Source organism: Streptopelia decaocto, assembly GCF_964273445.1.
Source record: "Streptopelia decaocto genome assembly, chromosome: 2".
In the NCBI taxonomy this organism is placed as follows: Eukaryota; Metazoa; Chordata; class Aves; order Columbiformes; family Columbidae; genus Streptopelia; species Streptopelia decaocto.
The window spans coordinates 90,844,741-90,857,803 of record NC_138655.1 but is presented as its reverse complement, the minus strand read 5'-3'; the positions used below and the strand labels follow the sequence as shown (position 1 = coordinate 90,857,803).

The window sequence follows — 13,063 nt, the reverse complement described above, 5'->3', positions numbered from 1 at the left end:
AAGTCGGGAGGGGAGGGACCTGCCGCCGGTTCCGGCGCGGGGATTGGCTGCGAACGCCTGATGTCAGTCCCCCCCCCCGTCGGGTGTGGCCCAGTCGCCATCCGCCAGGGTTGGGAAGGGCGGGTGGGAACAAGCCTGGGGGCACCCCTCGTAGCTCCCTCCACTGGTGGAACTCACAGCCACCACTGGGTATATAAATACGTTCATACTCATCTGTGGTACATCTGCATAATATGGCACAACACAGCCTTAAAAATATCGCATCTTCAAGCCTTCTTTTTACTAGAAACTACCATTTGTACCACAGATTCATGGTTGTCTTTCCTAAAAGGTTAGCGATTACCTGTGTCATCCATCAGATATTGATAAGAGTTTTATCTAATGCACTCTGAGATGTTAAATTCTGATTTTTATTGAAATAAAGCTGCAACGAAGGACAAAGGGATTCCAAATTTTCAGTTCTCGCTAAAAGCATCTTAGGTAATACCCTGTAGGAAACAATTACCTTGCAAATACAATAGGCCCAGGCAGGATCTCTCAGCAAAGCATATTTTAATAATGATTTTGCAAGACTGTGTGTTCTACCTGAAGGTAGGCAAACATAATAGGGAAAAAGCCCCTGCTTATATTACTGCAAATTCCCTCCCTGGTTTCCCATTGGTTGGGTACATCAGGGTTTACAGACTACTCAATGCCTGCCTCAGTTTACATATTTCATTCATCTAATCCAAACAATACCCTTTACCTTTTTGATCTATTTAAAATATGGGCTTCTGGCTCTTTGGCTACTCTTTCCCCTGGATTAACTTGTAAATACAGGTATCAGTATGCATTCCAGGATTAGTTTGAAGAGACTTTGTTTTACATTAAGGATTCATAGACTGATGTCTCTCAGCCCCTCCCCCCTGCTGGGGTCAGGCACCAGCTCCTCAGTTTTGTAAAAACAACATTTCTTCATTAAATGTTCATTATAATCCCTTATACTGAACAGTGTGCTAAACTGTTTATATATTGATACAACGTAGGATTACGATAATAAAAGTCAGTGTTGTGCTTTTGCTGTTACATAATGGTAACATTTTAAAACAGTATTTTTGTAGAAATTTTCCCATTATCCAAGCCTTATATAAAAAGGCTATCAAGTGTCTGCAATTGTGCAGAAAACGGGGATGCTTATACTAAGAAGTCTTTTGGAATACTTGGAACAGATGTATCTTCCATGTGACACTTGTGTAAAGTCAACCCATTGAGCCTCTGAATGTGGAAAGCAACAAGCCAGTTTCTGATATTTGTAAAGCTGCCTCTTTACTTCAGACTGTCTTCAAGTTCTGTCACTTAAGCTCCTGACACTAGAACTAGCTGTTGGAGGATTCTTAATCTATGTGGGTGAAGCTGCAAAGAATGTGCTGCCCTACAGGTTTATTTCACTGTCTAATAAATTTTTCAGTGCTCTTAAGTAAAAAAAAAAAAAAAAAAAACCCACAAACCAACATTTATTGTAATGACAGGGAATTATTTGAAACATAACACCGCCAGAGGATTTCCACATTCATTTTTATTCCTTATTTGCTTCAGGCTTGCATGTAACTTCTGCTACAGCCATAGGCCGCAGCATGCTTTGTTTTTTCCCAGGCTTTAAGCACTCATCTAGAAACAGGCACAAACTGTGCTACAAATGATTCACCTGCAAGAGGGTTAAGCAAAACAGGCCACTAGGTGATGGTGATAACTTCAGAAGGAGAATGTCCTAAGTTATGAAGTGCTAGGCTGGCTTTGATTCTCGATCAGATCTACCACAGGCTGAACTGCAGTATGGTCTTGGGCGATTCCCTTCATGCAAGTCTCACGGTTGCAGTTTCTCATTTCTGAAATGGAGGTATTAATAGTAATATTTCTTGTGTTCACACAACAGGACATGAAGATAAACGCATTAGCATTTAGAAGGCATTTAGACAGGAGGTTTATATAATTATTTAGATAACACTATATCAGGCTAATGAGCTGATCAGAAGGATAGAGTCAGGCAATCACAGACTACAGTTATTCCACCACAATGGGACACAAAATATGAAGATACTGCCCTCCACCTTCAATATTTCTGAAGAGGTAACTTTTCAGTATTCCCCACAGGCCCACATTGAAGGAAAACAAGGACTTCAGCCTCTCCACTCTTTACTTACCACTGTAAAATTAACAGGAAAAAAGGGCAGGAGCAGCGTTGCAGTCCCATCTGCCAGCCACCATTTGACAGGGCATGTGAAAAGAGGTGGCAGAGGCTGACCAGTCAGCACCCCTAATCCCTGGGAGTGCAGACCTCCACCAACCTATGTATTTGGCCTGGACCACTGTAGCTCCATGTTCTTTCTCACCCAAGACTGTCCTTGAAAAACTACTGCACCCCTTACACTGCTTATGACTACATCGTTATCCTTCCTGAATATTAAGTCACAACATTTGCTCACACTTGGAAATGCACTAAGTCTGTATGTAACACTGCACGTTATGTGTGACAGAGATATTCTGGTTCACACTGAAGCTGGGAAACTGGATACAGAGACTGCACTCGGAATCTCTGGGAGAACTGTAGTCTTGGTCTTCCAGGGAAAAGTGACTTAAGAGAACCACTAGCCATTCCCTTTTTATATTTGCAAGACAAAAATATAGAGCCCAAAGGGAAGACACTCACTGTCAGCTTTGTGAAGGCAATCTCTGTTTCTGAACCCATCTTGGAAAGTTTCACATGCAGCATGTTCCTCTTGATAAGGCTAAACACGAGAGGCATTTCAAATGCCCTGTCCCAGTATGAGTTATAATGACATTTTACCTGTCACACCCCCCCTTCCCTGCCAAAGTAGGCCAGGGCAGTACTTTGTATTTCACAGTGCTGTCTTAAGCTGGTGCAAAGCCTGTTGAAATCAACAGACTTGATAAGATTTTGAGGTCAGCTGCTTAGATCTTACTGTGGTATTTTATATATGAGTGCTGGGCCTGCCAGATGTATAATATAGAAGTGTTAAAAATATGAAATGCAGGTGCAGGAGTTGCACCTTGAATTAACTGAGTAACAAACATAGGGGGCAGTGCACTTCCATTGAGGCTCCCATTCAGATTGCAAATGATTAAAATTGTTAATTTTAATTAACTTTTGAATTAAATTATATTTTAATTATTACAAATTACAAATTATTACAGGCTACAATTACACCTTTCTGGTAGGCAGCCACTGGACAACAGACTGACCCTCCAAAAAACTGGAGAGCACAACAATAGTATATCATCCAGTTCTTTCCATAAGAACATAGTATATATATCAGATCTGATACAGTCAAACAGAGAAGTGAAACAAGGTATAAAGAACAGTGTAAACACAGTACAACAGAAGAGGAAGTATTGAGACAGTTTTCACCAGAATCTATAAGATGCTTTTTCTTATTTATAGTTCTTTGTCTTTTTCAGTTACATAGGTTGTAAGAAAAAAATCCAAATCAAACATTTAAAAATGGTGGATCAAACTCTGCTTCTCTTTATGATAGTATTTAGGAAATTCAGTAATAAGATTGTATGGACTATTATGTAAGGTATTACAGGATATTCTGACTGTCCCACTCCTTTCAACAGACTAATTCAGTAGTATTTCAAGCTTTTTTTTTTTTTGGCCTTCTACCTTTGTCTTCAGTGAGTAAAGTCTCCTTTTTATCAGCCTTCTCAAAATTCAGTAAATAGAGGAATGCATTGAGCATTGGAAGACATTTATTTCTTACTTCTTTAATGAAAACATTTATTTGTCTCTATTTTCTACAATCAGGTTGTTTGGCCAGGTTTAATTTAGATTTCTTTGGTTTCTAAATTCTTGCTTTAAGGTCAAAGACTACTGTAAGTTAAGCCAAAATGTGACAATGACACTCTTTAGACTTTTTACTCCACTGGAGCTTAATGCAGGTGCAAGGACTGTAGCCACTGCAGAAGGGGGGGCTTCTTCAGTTTCATCACTTCATAATGCTGGCCCACATCACCTTGTCTTCACAGATAGAAAATTTCCACTGAAGTTTTTGAAAAACTAGTTTGCATAAATTGTACAGAGGGTGTCACCTCTTGTTTTGCAACAGAAGAATGACACAACTCTACTAGTACTGTAAGAGTGTGGGTGAGGCTTACTCAAATTTATCCTCAGTTGCCTTTCTGCCTTCTCTGAATAGATTACCATCAAGCCACGCGACCTTTCATTTTTCTAATTAACTGATGACTGAATGTGGTTCTAGAAAATGCCAAAAACTGATAAGGACTTTTTACTCCAGTATTCTGAGATATCACTTGCTCCCAAGAAAGATTATAAGCAAGGAGATAGAAGCAATAAAGGGGTTCTCTCCATTTACACAACAGGGAGCCCCTGTCCAAGTTCTTATGGAGCATCCTCAGATATGCCTGGAACATAATATTCCAATTATCACTCGGAAAAATTATCATTTTGGGAGACAGTTATGAACTGTAGAAGGGTCATCAAGGAGCTAGAGCAGGCTCAGCAAGAATAAACCCAAATCATGTACCTTCAGTGTAATGATGTGGTTTTGGAGATGGCTAAAGATGGGGGAAAACTACTGTTTAATAAAGGGAATTTAGGTCTAGATTATGTGACTAGGAGGATAAAGTGGAGTTAGAAGAAACAGCCAACATGGATTATTGATTCTTACTATGAAACCATTTATCTGAAGACCAATTTTGAAGAGTAAAAACCAAAACCCATCCAGCAACAGCACTTGGGAAGAAAAAAACTGTAAAGTTGAAGGACACAGAAGATGAAACAAAAAGCAAATTCACAAAGCAGAAAAATGAGGCTAGAAGTTGGCTGATAGTGATGCAGGAAACTTTATTCAGTGCTATCAAATGTCTTGAGGATGTTGAGACAGAAAAAAAATCCCTTCTGAAGTATGCAGAACTTAAATCTGCATATTGTCTCCTTCAAATAAAGCATGAGGTAGAAGTGAAGAAGAGGTTTAGGAGACAGTGCTTGGAGATGGGTCATATCATATGCAAGAAAGACAAAAAGATATGGGAACTGCAGCATCTCAGAAAAAAGAAGAAACATGAGGCCAAGACTGTAACTTCAGCCCTGCATGTGTTAAGGAAGGAAAAGGAGAATATACAGAAATTGCAAACAAAATTCCAGGGAGAAAAGGATGGCAGGTCATCAGAAAGTCAACAGCTGTGATCCAAATATAACAAGCTGGCTGCTCAGCTTCAAATCCTGCAAGCAGAATTTTCAAATGAACAAGCTGAGCTAAGAAAATGCAACAGCAGATTTGTTAGTTCAGAAGAGAGAACCAAAAGCTGCAGCAGAAGAGGCTGAAAGATAGAGAACAAAACTGCCAGATGGAAAAAGTGGTAAGATAGAGAATCACAGAGAGCTAAACTAGAATTCAGACTGATAAGAAACCACAAACATTTTATGTAACAGAGTTCCTAGTTGCCATGTGCAACAGTTCCATTTCCCTTCTCAGGGCAAACTTCCACTGACTCAAGCTGAGGGTTCTGATTAAGAAGTTAAGAACCAGGAAATTATACAAACTTGTTTTCTCTTCAGGAATATTAAAGTTAAGATAGCACTCCTTCTCTTAAGTCCTTTACTAGACTTGAGTCCCAGTGTGGAATTTTGTCTTACACAGGTATTTATGCAATCATCTAGTTTCAAATAGCGATCAAACACCTCACCATTATTTGAAATAAATGAGGCAATAAAAAGTTATGATGGTAGTCTCTTTTCTACTTTTTCAAGGGCAAAAGGAATTAAAGCATCAGAACGTCCATGTTCTGAAGTTTGATACCTTATGTCTTTCTTCAGCTTTGCAGAAGTTTCTAGATAGGTTTTCACAGACTAGTTTGGGTTGAAAGGGACCTTTAAAGATCATCTAGTTTTGTCTCTGTCTTCCCTGAGTTGGGCAGGTCCAAGCCTGGACACAGTATTCTAGATGCACTCTAACACTGATGAGAGGGGTAACAGTCACTCACCTTGATCTGTTGCCTGTGCTTCTCTTGATGTAGCCCAGGATGCTCTTGGCCTTTCTCAATGCCAGGGTACACTGCTGGCACAGCCAGGTCCTTCTCAGCAGAAGCTTCTTCCCAACCAGTCAGTTCCCAGGTTGTTCTCTTCATAGGGCTGTTCCTCTTCTGGTACAGGACTCTTGTCTCTTTTTGAATTTCATAGGGTTCTTGTTGGCTCATTCCTGCAGCTTGCCCATGTCCCCCTGGGTGCCAGCCCTGCACTCAAACGTATCTGCTAGGACTCTACCACCACCCCACCACTTGATTTGGCACCATTTGCAAACCTTATAAGCACTTTTGCCCTCTCCAAGTCATTGGCAAAAATACTACATCAGACAGGTCCTGTGACAGATCTCTGCAGTATTCCCCTTGTTATTGGCATCAGGTGGAATATGAGGCTCCTGAGAGCCAGCAGATTACTGCTGAGATGATAATTACTGTTAGCTAGACCATAGAGGTTACCCACATCTGATTAACTGACTCCCATACCCTCACCTATCCCCCAGTAAAGAGTTCAGGGACCTGGGGCCAGGGATCACTTAGGAAGCAGAAGCCTGTAGGACTGTGATCTGCTTTTATAGCCTGGCTGTAGTCTTCAGCAAGGATCTGGAGATTTACCAGGAACCATCGGGGAACCCTGATGGCAAGGTCCCATGGTGCTCAGTTCAGGGATCAAGAAAGCCCAGACTGTGAGGGAGCATGCAGCCAGAACATGGCTGATCCACAAGGGAAAAAAACAGGCCAGAAGCTGAGGGTGACCCCACCACAGGCAGTGTCCCACCAACCATGGCATAGAACCACAGTACCTGGGTGAGGTAGTGACAGGAACAGGTTCTGCCAGGAGTCCCAGTAACTCTGAAAGACCTCAGCCTCTAAAGAGTCAGCATCTCCTCCAGCCAATAATCCTTTTATCATTGTTTTATGATGTTTGATAATGCTCCTGGTGTGTCTGACAAAGGTTAAATACATTATTTTACCGCTTCAGTTATTAGATCATTTATTGATTTGATAGGCTAATTTTTTATATAAATTGTGTCAAAAATAGAGCCATGACAAAATAAAAAAAACCCACAGAAATGCAACATGGTTCGATTTAGTTGCAAAACTGCATAGGTCATTTAAAAAGTGCTTGATTTCTATAAACTTTTTTTTCCCCCCATTGTGGAAAGACCTTTGCTTTTTCTACACTGAGCAGGGAAAGAAAATGGTGTTCAGACCCAGAACATATTCTTCAAATTTGAAGGTACCAATAACAGTACACAAAGCCATCCAGCAACCAACTAGAAGGCTCTCATTATTGCATAAGCCAACACCAGTCAAATTATTTGCACTATTTACTCAGACATATACACTTAATTAGGAAGATCATCAAGAACAGTAAAGAAATGCTTTCAGTGATTCTAATGAATATGATCACATGCCTGAGGATGTACAGTACTCTGTGCAGCGTCAGACAGTATATACCAATTCTTTAGGAGATACTTGCACCCACAGAGGGAACAGAGAGTAATTACATGAACTGAAGCTACAGCTTCTGTATAGTTGCTTTAAAGAAAACAAGTCCAGTTCTGAACACTCATGTCCATACAGTTTGTCTTCTTCAGAATGTCTATATAATAATAATTACTATAATGTGTGGTGTTAATGAGGCATAAAGCTTTGAAGGGGATGAGGAAGAGAGATAGTGAGGATGTCTCTGTATTAGAGAAGTTACCAGGCTAATGAGATCCTAAGTGCTGCTAGCAGTGTTTAGCCATCCTGTATGGCTTCAGTGCAACCCTCTTCTTCTGTGTTTATATATTAAGGTGTAGTACAACATACATACATACATTTTACTGACTGTGTGTACTCATGCATCCCTCCCAAAGGAGCCTGAGTAGCTGTCTAGCAAGGAGCTAGTAGCAAGTACTCAACTAGCAAGCTGCATCTCTTGTATTAGACATTTATTCTTAGGGCACTAATGCACTGCAGGGCTCTAATCACCTTCCAGACTCCATTGTCTTGTGATTGCTATGTTTTTCAAGTACTTCTGTAACTAAACATTCATGGTGATAAAATTTGAGACTCATCTGTAATTTTTATTTACCATAGCTGTCTTACAAAAACCGGCAATTGCAGTAGCAGTGTTTAAGGACAGACCGTCAGTAATAAAACCTGAGCTGGAAATACTGCTTTATACATCCTATGTGCAGCCTCCTTCTAGTATGTATCTTGAAACATTCTCTTAGCTATAGAATCACAGCTATCAAATGTAACCAGAACTTTGTATCATGTCCTTCAGTTTGTACATTTAGTTATCTTCAACTACCTGGGCTTTTTTCCCATTAAATTGTATCTAGTTGGCCTGAGAGAGAAGCTTATAGAATAAGTTACAAACCAACTACCACCTTTTTATTAGCTACTCTCCCTTTTTTGGAAGGTAAGGAACCTCAACTCCCAGGCTTGTCTGGAGAAGGTAAAATATATGGAGACAGTCCCAGCTTTCAAAGAGTTCCCCAATTCCATCTATTTCAGTTGTGAGGCACTAGTAAATAGGATAGTCTACTAAGTTCTAAGTCTACCTCATGTTTTTTAAGTAAAAGATCAAATCTTTTGAGTTACAGTTACACAATGTAATTAGCTGTTAGCAGTTTAATTACCATGTATAAAGAATAAACAAGATGTAGAACACTTTAAAATTCTGCAAGAACATTTTACCTGAGAGTCAAACTGAGTTTGTGTTTCAGAAGTCAGGACTCTCTCTGACTTTGTACTTTCCTAATTTTACAGTGTAGCCCTCTTTTATTTGGTGAGAAAGACTAGATTTATGAATTCCAGGTCCAGAGTAACACAAATATACCAAATAGCCAGACTATCACTGAATTAGTAGCAATAATTTACATTGTAAAAGAAAAAATAGCTTTTTATCTTTTGATGTTAACAACTTTGCTTCTGCTCTTTGTGCAGTGGTAAAAATCAAAGTCTGCTGGCTAAAAATAATCTGCATGCTTTAAGATGCATATATTGCAAAACCATCAAACCCCAGCCTTCAACCAAAGTGTTACAAGGAGTCTTAAGCTGGGCAACCTTGAACTAGGCCAAAGGGAGCTCTGAAGTTCCTTTTCTGCTGCCATCATAGGAAGCATATGAAATTCATAAATGCAATTAAGCAATCATAGCTAGCAATGACAAATGTATCCAGACTACTATATTTTTCAGTTGATCTTTTCTGATTCTCAGAAAAACATCTACTTATTTAGTCAAGCTCATGGAACACAATTTCTCCATGTATTTGTATCAGGTAGATCGCCAGAGAGTATTAATCTTCTTTTTTGTTTTGTGTTTTTGTTTGTTTGGGTGTTTTTGGTTTTTTTTAGATAAAATAAGGAAGTTGTTTTTCTTTGAGACAATTTTGTTGCAATAGGTTAACTAAAACTCCTTCCTGGAAAAAAAAGTCGGGAAAACACCGAGTTTCAAAGAACCCCCACAATTCAGGCTAAAATTTAGCAGATCTCATCAAGTGCTCCTGTGAAGGTGGGTTTGTCTCTTGTACTAGCAGTCAGAAGCAGCCAAAAGGACTCCCAGGGATGAGATTTGTGGTATGGGCACTTCCTGCCTGCATCAATTTCAAATAAGTTGATTGCCCAGAGTTATAATCAGTGGTGTGAGAAAAAAACACCACTTTGACAGGTCCAAGCAGGAGATACATAATAGCTGCCACATACAGTAACAGTTTGTCATTTTCAGAAGTCCTATAGAAATCAATAGGAAAAATTCTCAGAATTCCATATCCACAGAATTATATCTCTAAACTACAAAAGTAATGAAGACATAATCCTTGATAAAATTCTCTTGAAGTATAGGATTACTTCTTATTTCAGCAGCCACTACAAAATACAGGAGGGTAAGAAATCAACTATTAGAAGAAAAATTTACAAAATTTCATACTTTCTGCATTTTAGAAAAAAATGGTCTTATCTACAAGGCCATGAAAAGTCCCATCAAAAACAATGAGCTATATATTCAGTGTGCACTGGACTAGGGGGGTTACTCATCAAAACCACTGCATTGACCCAAACCTGAAAAGTATCAGGAAGTGCTGCAATTACTGGCATACGGTGGCACTGCAAGGTATGAATAGCTACAGCAAAGTCCAGAGGGGAAAAAAAGAAAAAGTGTTAGTATGTAAGACTCCAGGAAAATTCAAGGAGCAGGTGAAAAAGTCAACTTCCTGATTTTACCAATAAAATTTCCCTCAGCATTACAAACAAGAGAGAGAGCGAGAGCACAAACAAGCCTGCCTGGCCCACTCCCTTTTTAACTGGGCATGACCTTTTGTGGTACTGAATACCTGCTTGGGCCAGTTCTGGGTCAGCTGCCATGGCAGTGTAGAAATCAACACTATTTCAGCTGACCCAGCACAGTCATCACTGAGGAATGAGAAGCAGACAATAGTCTAGGACTGTATGTGTGACACTGCCCCTAACAGTACCTTGCTGAATCCATTTCTTCTAGAAGCCATTCAGTAAGTGCTGAATAAGCAGTCCAACAGATTCTTAAACACTTTGCCATACCAAAAGCAAGTATTAATCCATAAATAGTAAGTCTCTCTGTATGTACATAAAGAGCTCTTTGCCTTTCGCTGTTATCTTAGAAAAAGAAACCCACAATTGGGAAAAACAATTTAAGACATTCAAAATGGAAACTAGAAACATGAGGTAAACTTTATTTATAGTATACAGATGTTAGGAATGCTTACTCTTTTTGTAATGCAAGTTATGAAACTGAAGGCATTTTCCTAATAACGGTTTTACCTGTAATTTCTAACCGAAAAGCTTTTTTAAATGCAAGGATGCGATGCTTGTACCTGTGACCACATGCGGAATTCCTGTGGGCAATGTGAACTTCAGCCTTCTCAGAATTAGCACCTAGCATAAGAGATGTCAAATCTAGAAGTTACAATAACAGCAATTGTCAACATGTATTTGTTATGTCTGTTAATACTTACAGCAGTCTATGCAAAGAAAAAAAAAAGTTTTTGCAACTTGCTTCAGTTAATCATACAGTCTTTCAGATTCTAAATTGTTTAATATGGGTAGAGTACTTAGCACAAAAGAACCACAGCCTAATAGGCTTTTAGGCACAGCTGTAATATTGCAGTCTGGGCTCAGTGTTTTGCTGAAGATAGGCAAGATTTCTCAATTATTTTTATACATGCTTTTAAAGAACACCTTTCTGTGTTCCCACCATATGCAAACTCAGTAAGAGCACCACACAGGTAAATTGATTAGTAATATCAGGATCAGTTAATTCAAATGGAAAAACACCAGGTAAAGTACATAGTCACTGCTTAGAAGACACAGAATGTTTCAGATTCTGTGGTGCTAAATAGAAAACCTCCTATAGCATGCCAATATTCTTTTATTTCCCCCAAGGAAAGAAATATTTCCCTGCTTTCTCCCCTCAAAAAAGGCAAAACAAAACTCAAAAGCCACCTAAACTAACTAAGTTAAGTCAAACACGTATGGCCAACAATTATTATGTTAAATAAATTTAAAGACCTTAGCATAAAAAGTAATACTATACCATTGGTTGGATATTAATCTGACTGGAAATACTTTTATCAGTAGCAATGCATGTTATTCAGTTTTCATAATCACACTTCATCTTCACCCAACACTTACTAGCATTTCAGTAATATTTTCAGCATGTTAAAAACATTATTAAGATAAAACTTTACCAAAAATATAGCTTTTTTTGGTGTCTGTAATTTGCACATTCAAAATCAAACAAATGAAAGTAATGTGGAAAATGAAACACTGAAGACTCCACTTAGCACTGCCATCACAGCATGCTGCATATTCACAGATGACAAATTAAAGTTATTGTAAAATATGGAACGTAACTTAACACTACTCGTTATACCCTGCATGCAAATTGCTAAATTAACTGCAGAAGAAATTAGAAACCTCAGAGGCTGACTTGGGCCTTGGTATTTCCACTAAATGTTTTGACTGTGGGCTTTAGGAAGGCTCTCCATCTTAACATGCCTCATATTTCAATTAACAAAAGATCAACTGAGATAAAGGTAACATAACACTTTCCACCCTATGGGAAACTTTTTCAATGAAGCCATCAAGTATATGATTCAAAAGCAGTTACTGTAAAGCAACGTGGAATTGTGAGAGTTCTGATAGCATTTGTTTCAGCAACACATTTTATCCTTGCTCTTTAGAGATGTATGTTAGCCTATTCTACAAAAGAAACCCTCATCCTTTGGATTTTACTCCTCCCCTTGCAGTACGTTAACAAACACAACTGGCATTCCATTACAAACAACCCAAGCTGAACATGCAGCCTCCCCCACAGAATCACAGAATGGCTGCGGTTGGAAGGGCTCTCTGGAGATCACCTAGTCCAACACACCTGCTAAAGCAGGTTCACCCAGAGCAGACTGCATAGGAAGGTATCCATGCGGGTTTTGAATGTGTCCAGGGAAGGAGACCCCACAACCTCTCTGGGCAGCCTGTTCCAGTGCTCTGGCACCCTCAAAGTAGTTTCTTCTGATGTTCAGTTGGCTTCAACTGGTGACTGTTACCCCTCATCCCAGTGCCAAAGGGATGCTGGCAGAAAAGCGGCCCTGCCCTCCCACACCTACCTCGTCCACCTGTTGCGGCCATCACTGCCCCGACAGCCACTCCACACAGCCACCAGCAGCACTTTCTACAGGGAAAGTAAAGCCGCTGCAAGAGGCCGCACCGCCCCTCCGGCGGGAACCTCCCAGTCCCAGCACGACCGCCCGGGCGCTGAGGACCTCAGCCAGGCCCTGCCCGACAGTCACCGCGTCCCAGGCCAGGCCCAGCACCTCCGCAGCACAGGTACGCGCCACCTCTGAGGTGGGCGGGAAGCCCCGCACATGCGCACTGCGCGGCAGGGGGACATACCTCCCCCCGCCCCATTTTGAACCCCGACCTGGAACCAGGAACAGCGGCGCATGCGCGCGAGAGGGGCGGGGGGAACGCGCGTCAGGCTCACGTGACCGCCCTGC

General features: G+C 40.2%; 1 protein-coding gene and 1 long non-coding RNA gene across 2 annotated transcripts in view; both read right to left on the bottom strand.

The window, feature by feature from the left end:
- The window catches only part of RIOK1 (RIO kinase 1), a 33,143-nt gene extending 27,080 nt beyond the window's left edge, over nt 1-6,063 (bottom strand). The window contains exon 1 of the mRNA XM_082045625.1: nt 6,004-6,063. The gene's annotated coding sequence lies outside the window, so the exon portion shown is untranslated. The remainder of the gene's footprint in view (nt 1-6,003) is intronic.
- A 531-nt stretch (nt 6,064-6,594) lies between these two features.
- Nucleotides 6,595-12,979, bottom strand: LOC309436450. The gene is made up of 3 exons (XR_014183341.1): nt 12,674-12,979; nt 10,883-10,943; nt 6,595-6,985 (listed from the first exon to the last, which is right to left on the bottom strand). It is a non-coding gene; the product is annotated as an uncharacterized lncRNA (long non-coding RNA).
- Nucleotides 12,980-13,063: the final 84 nt, after the last annotated feature.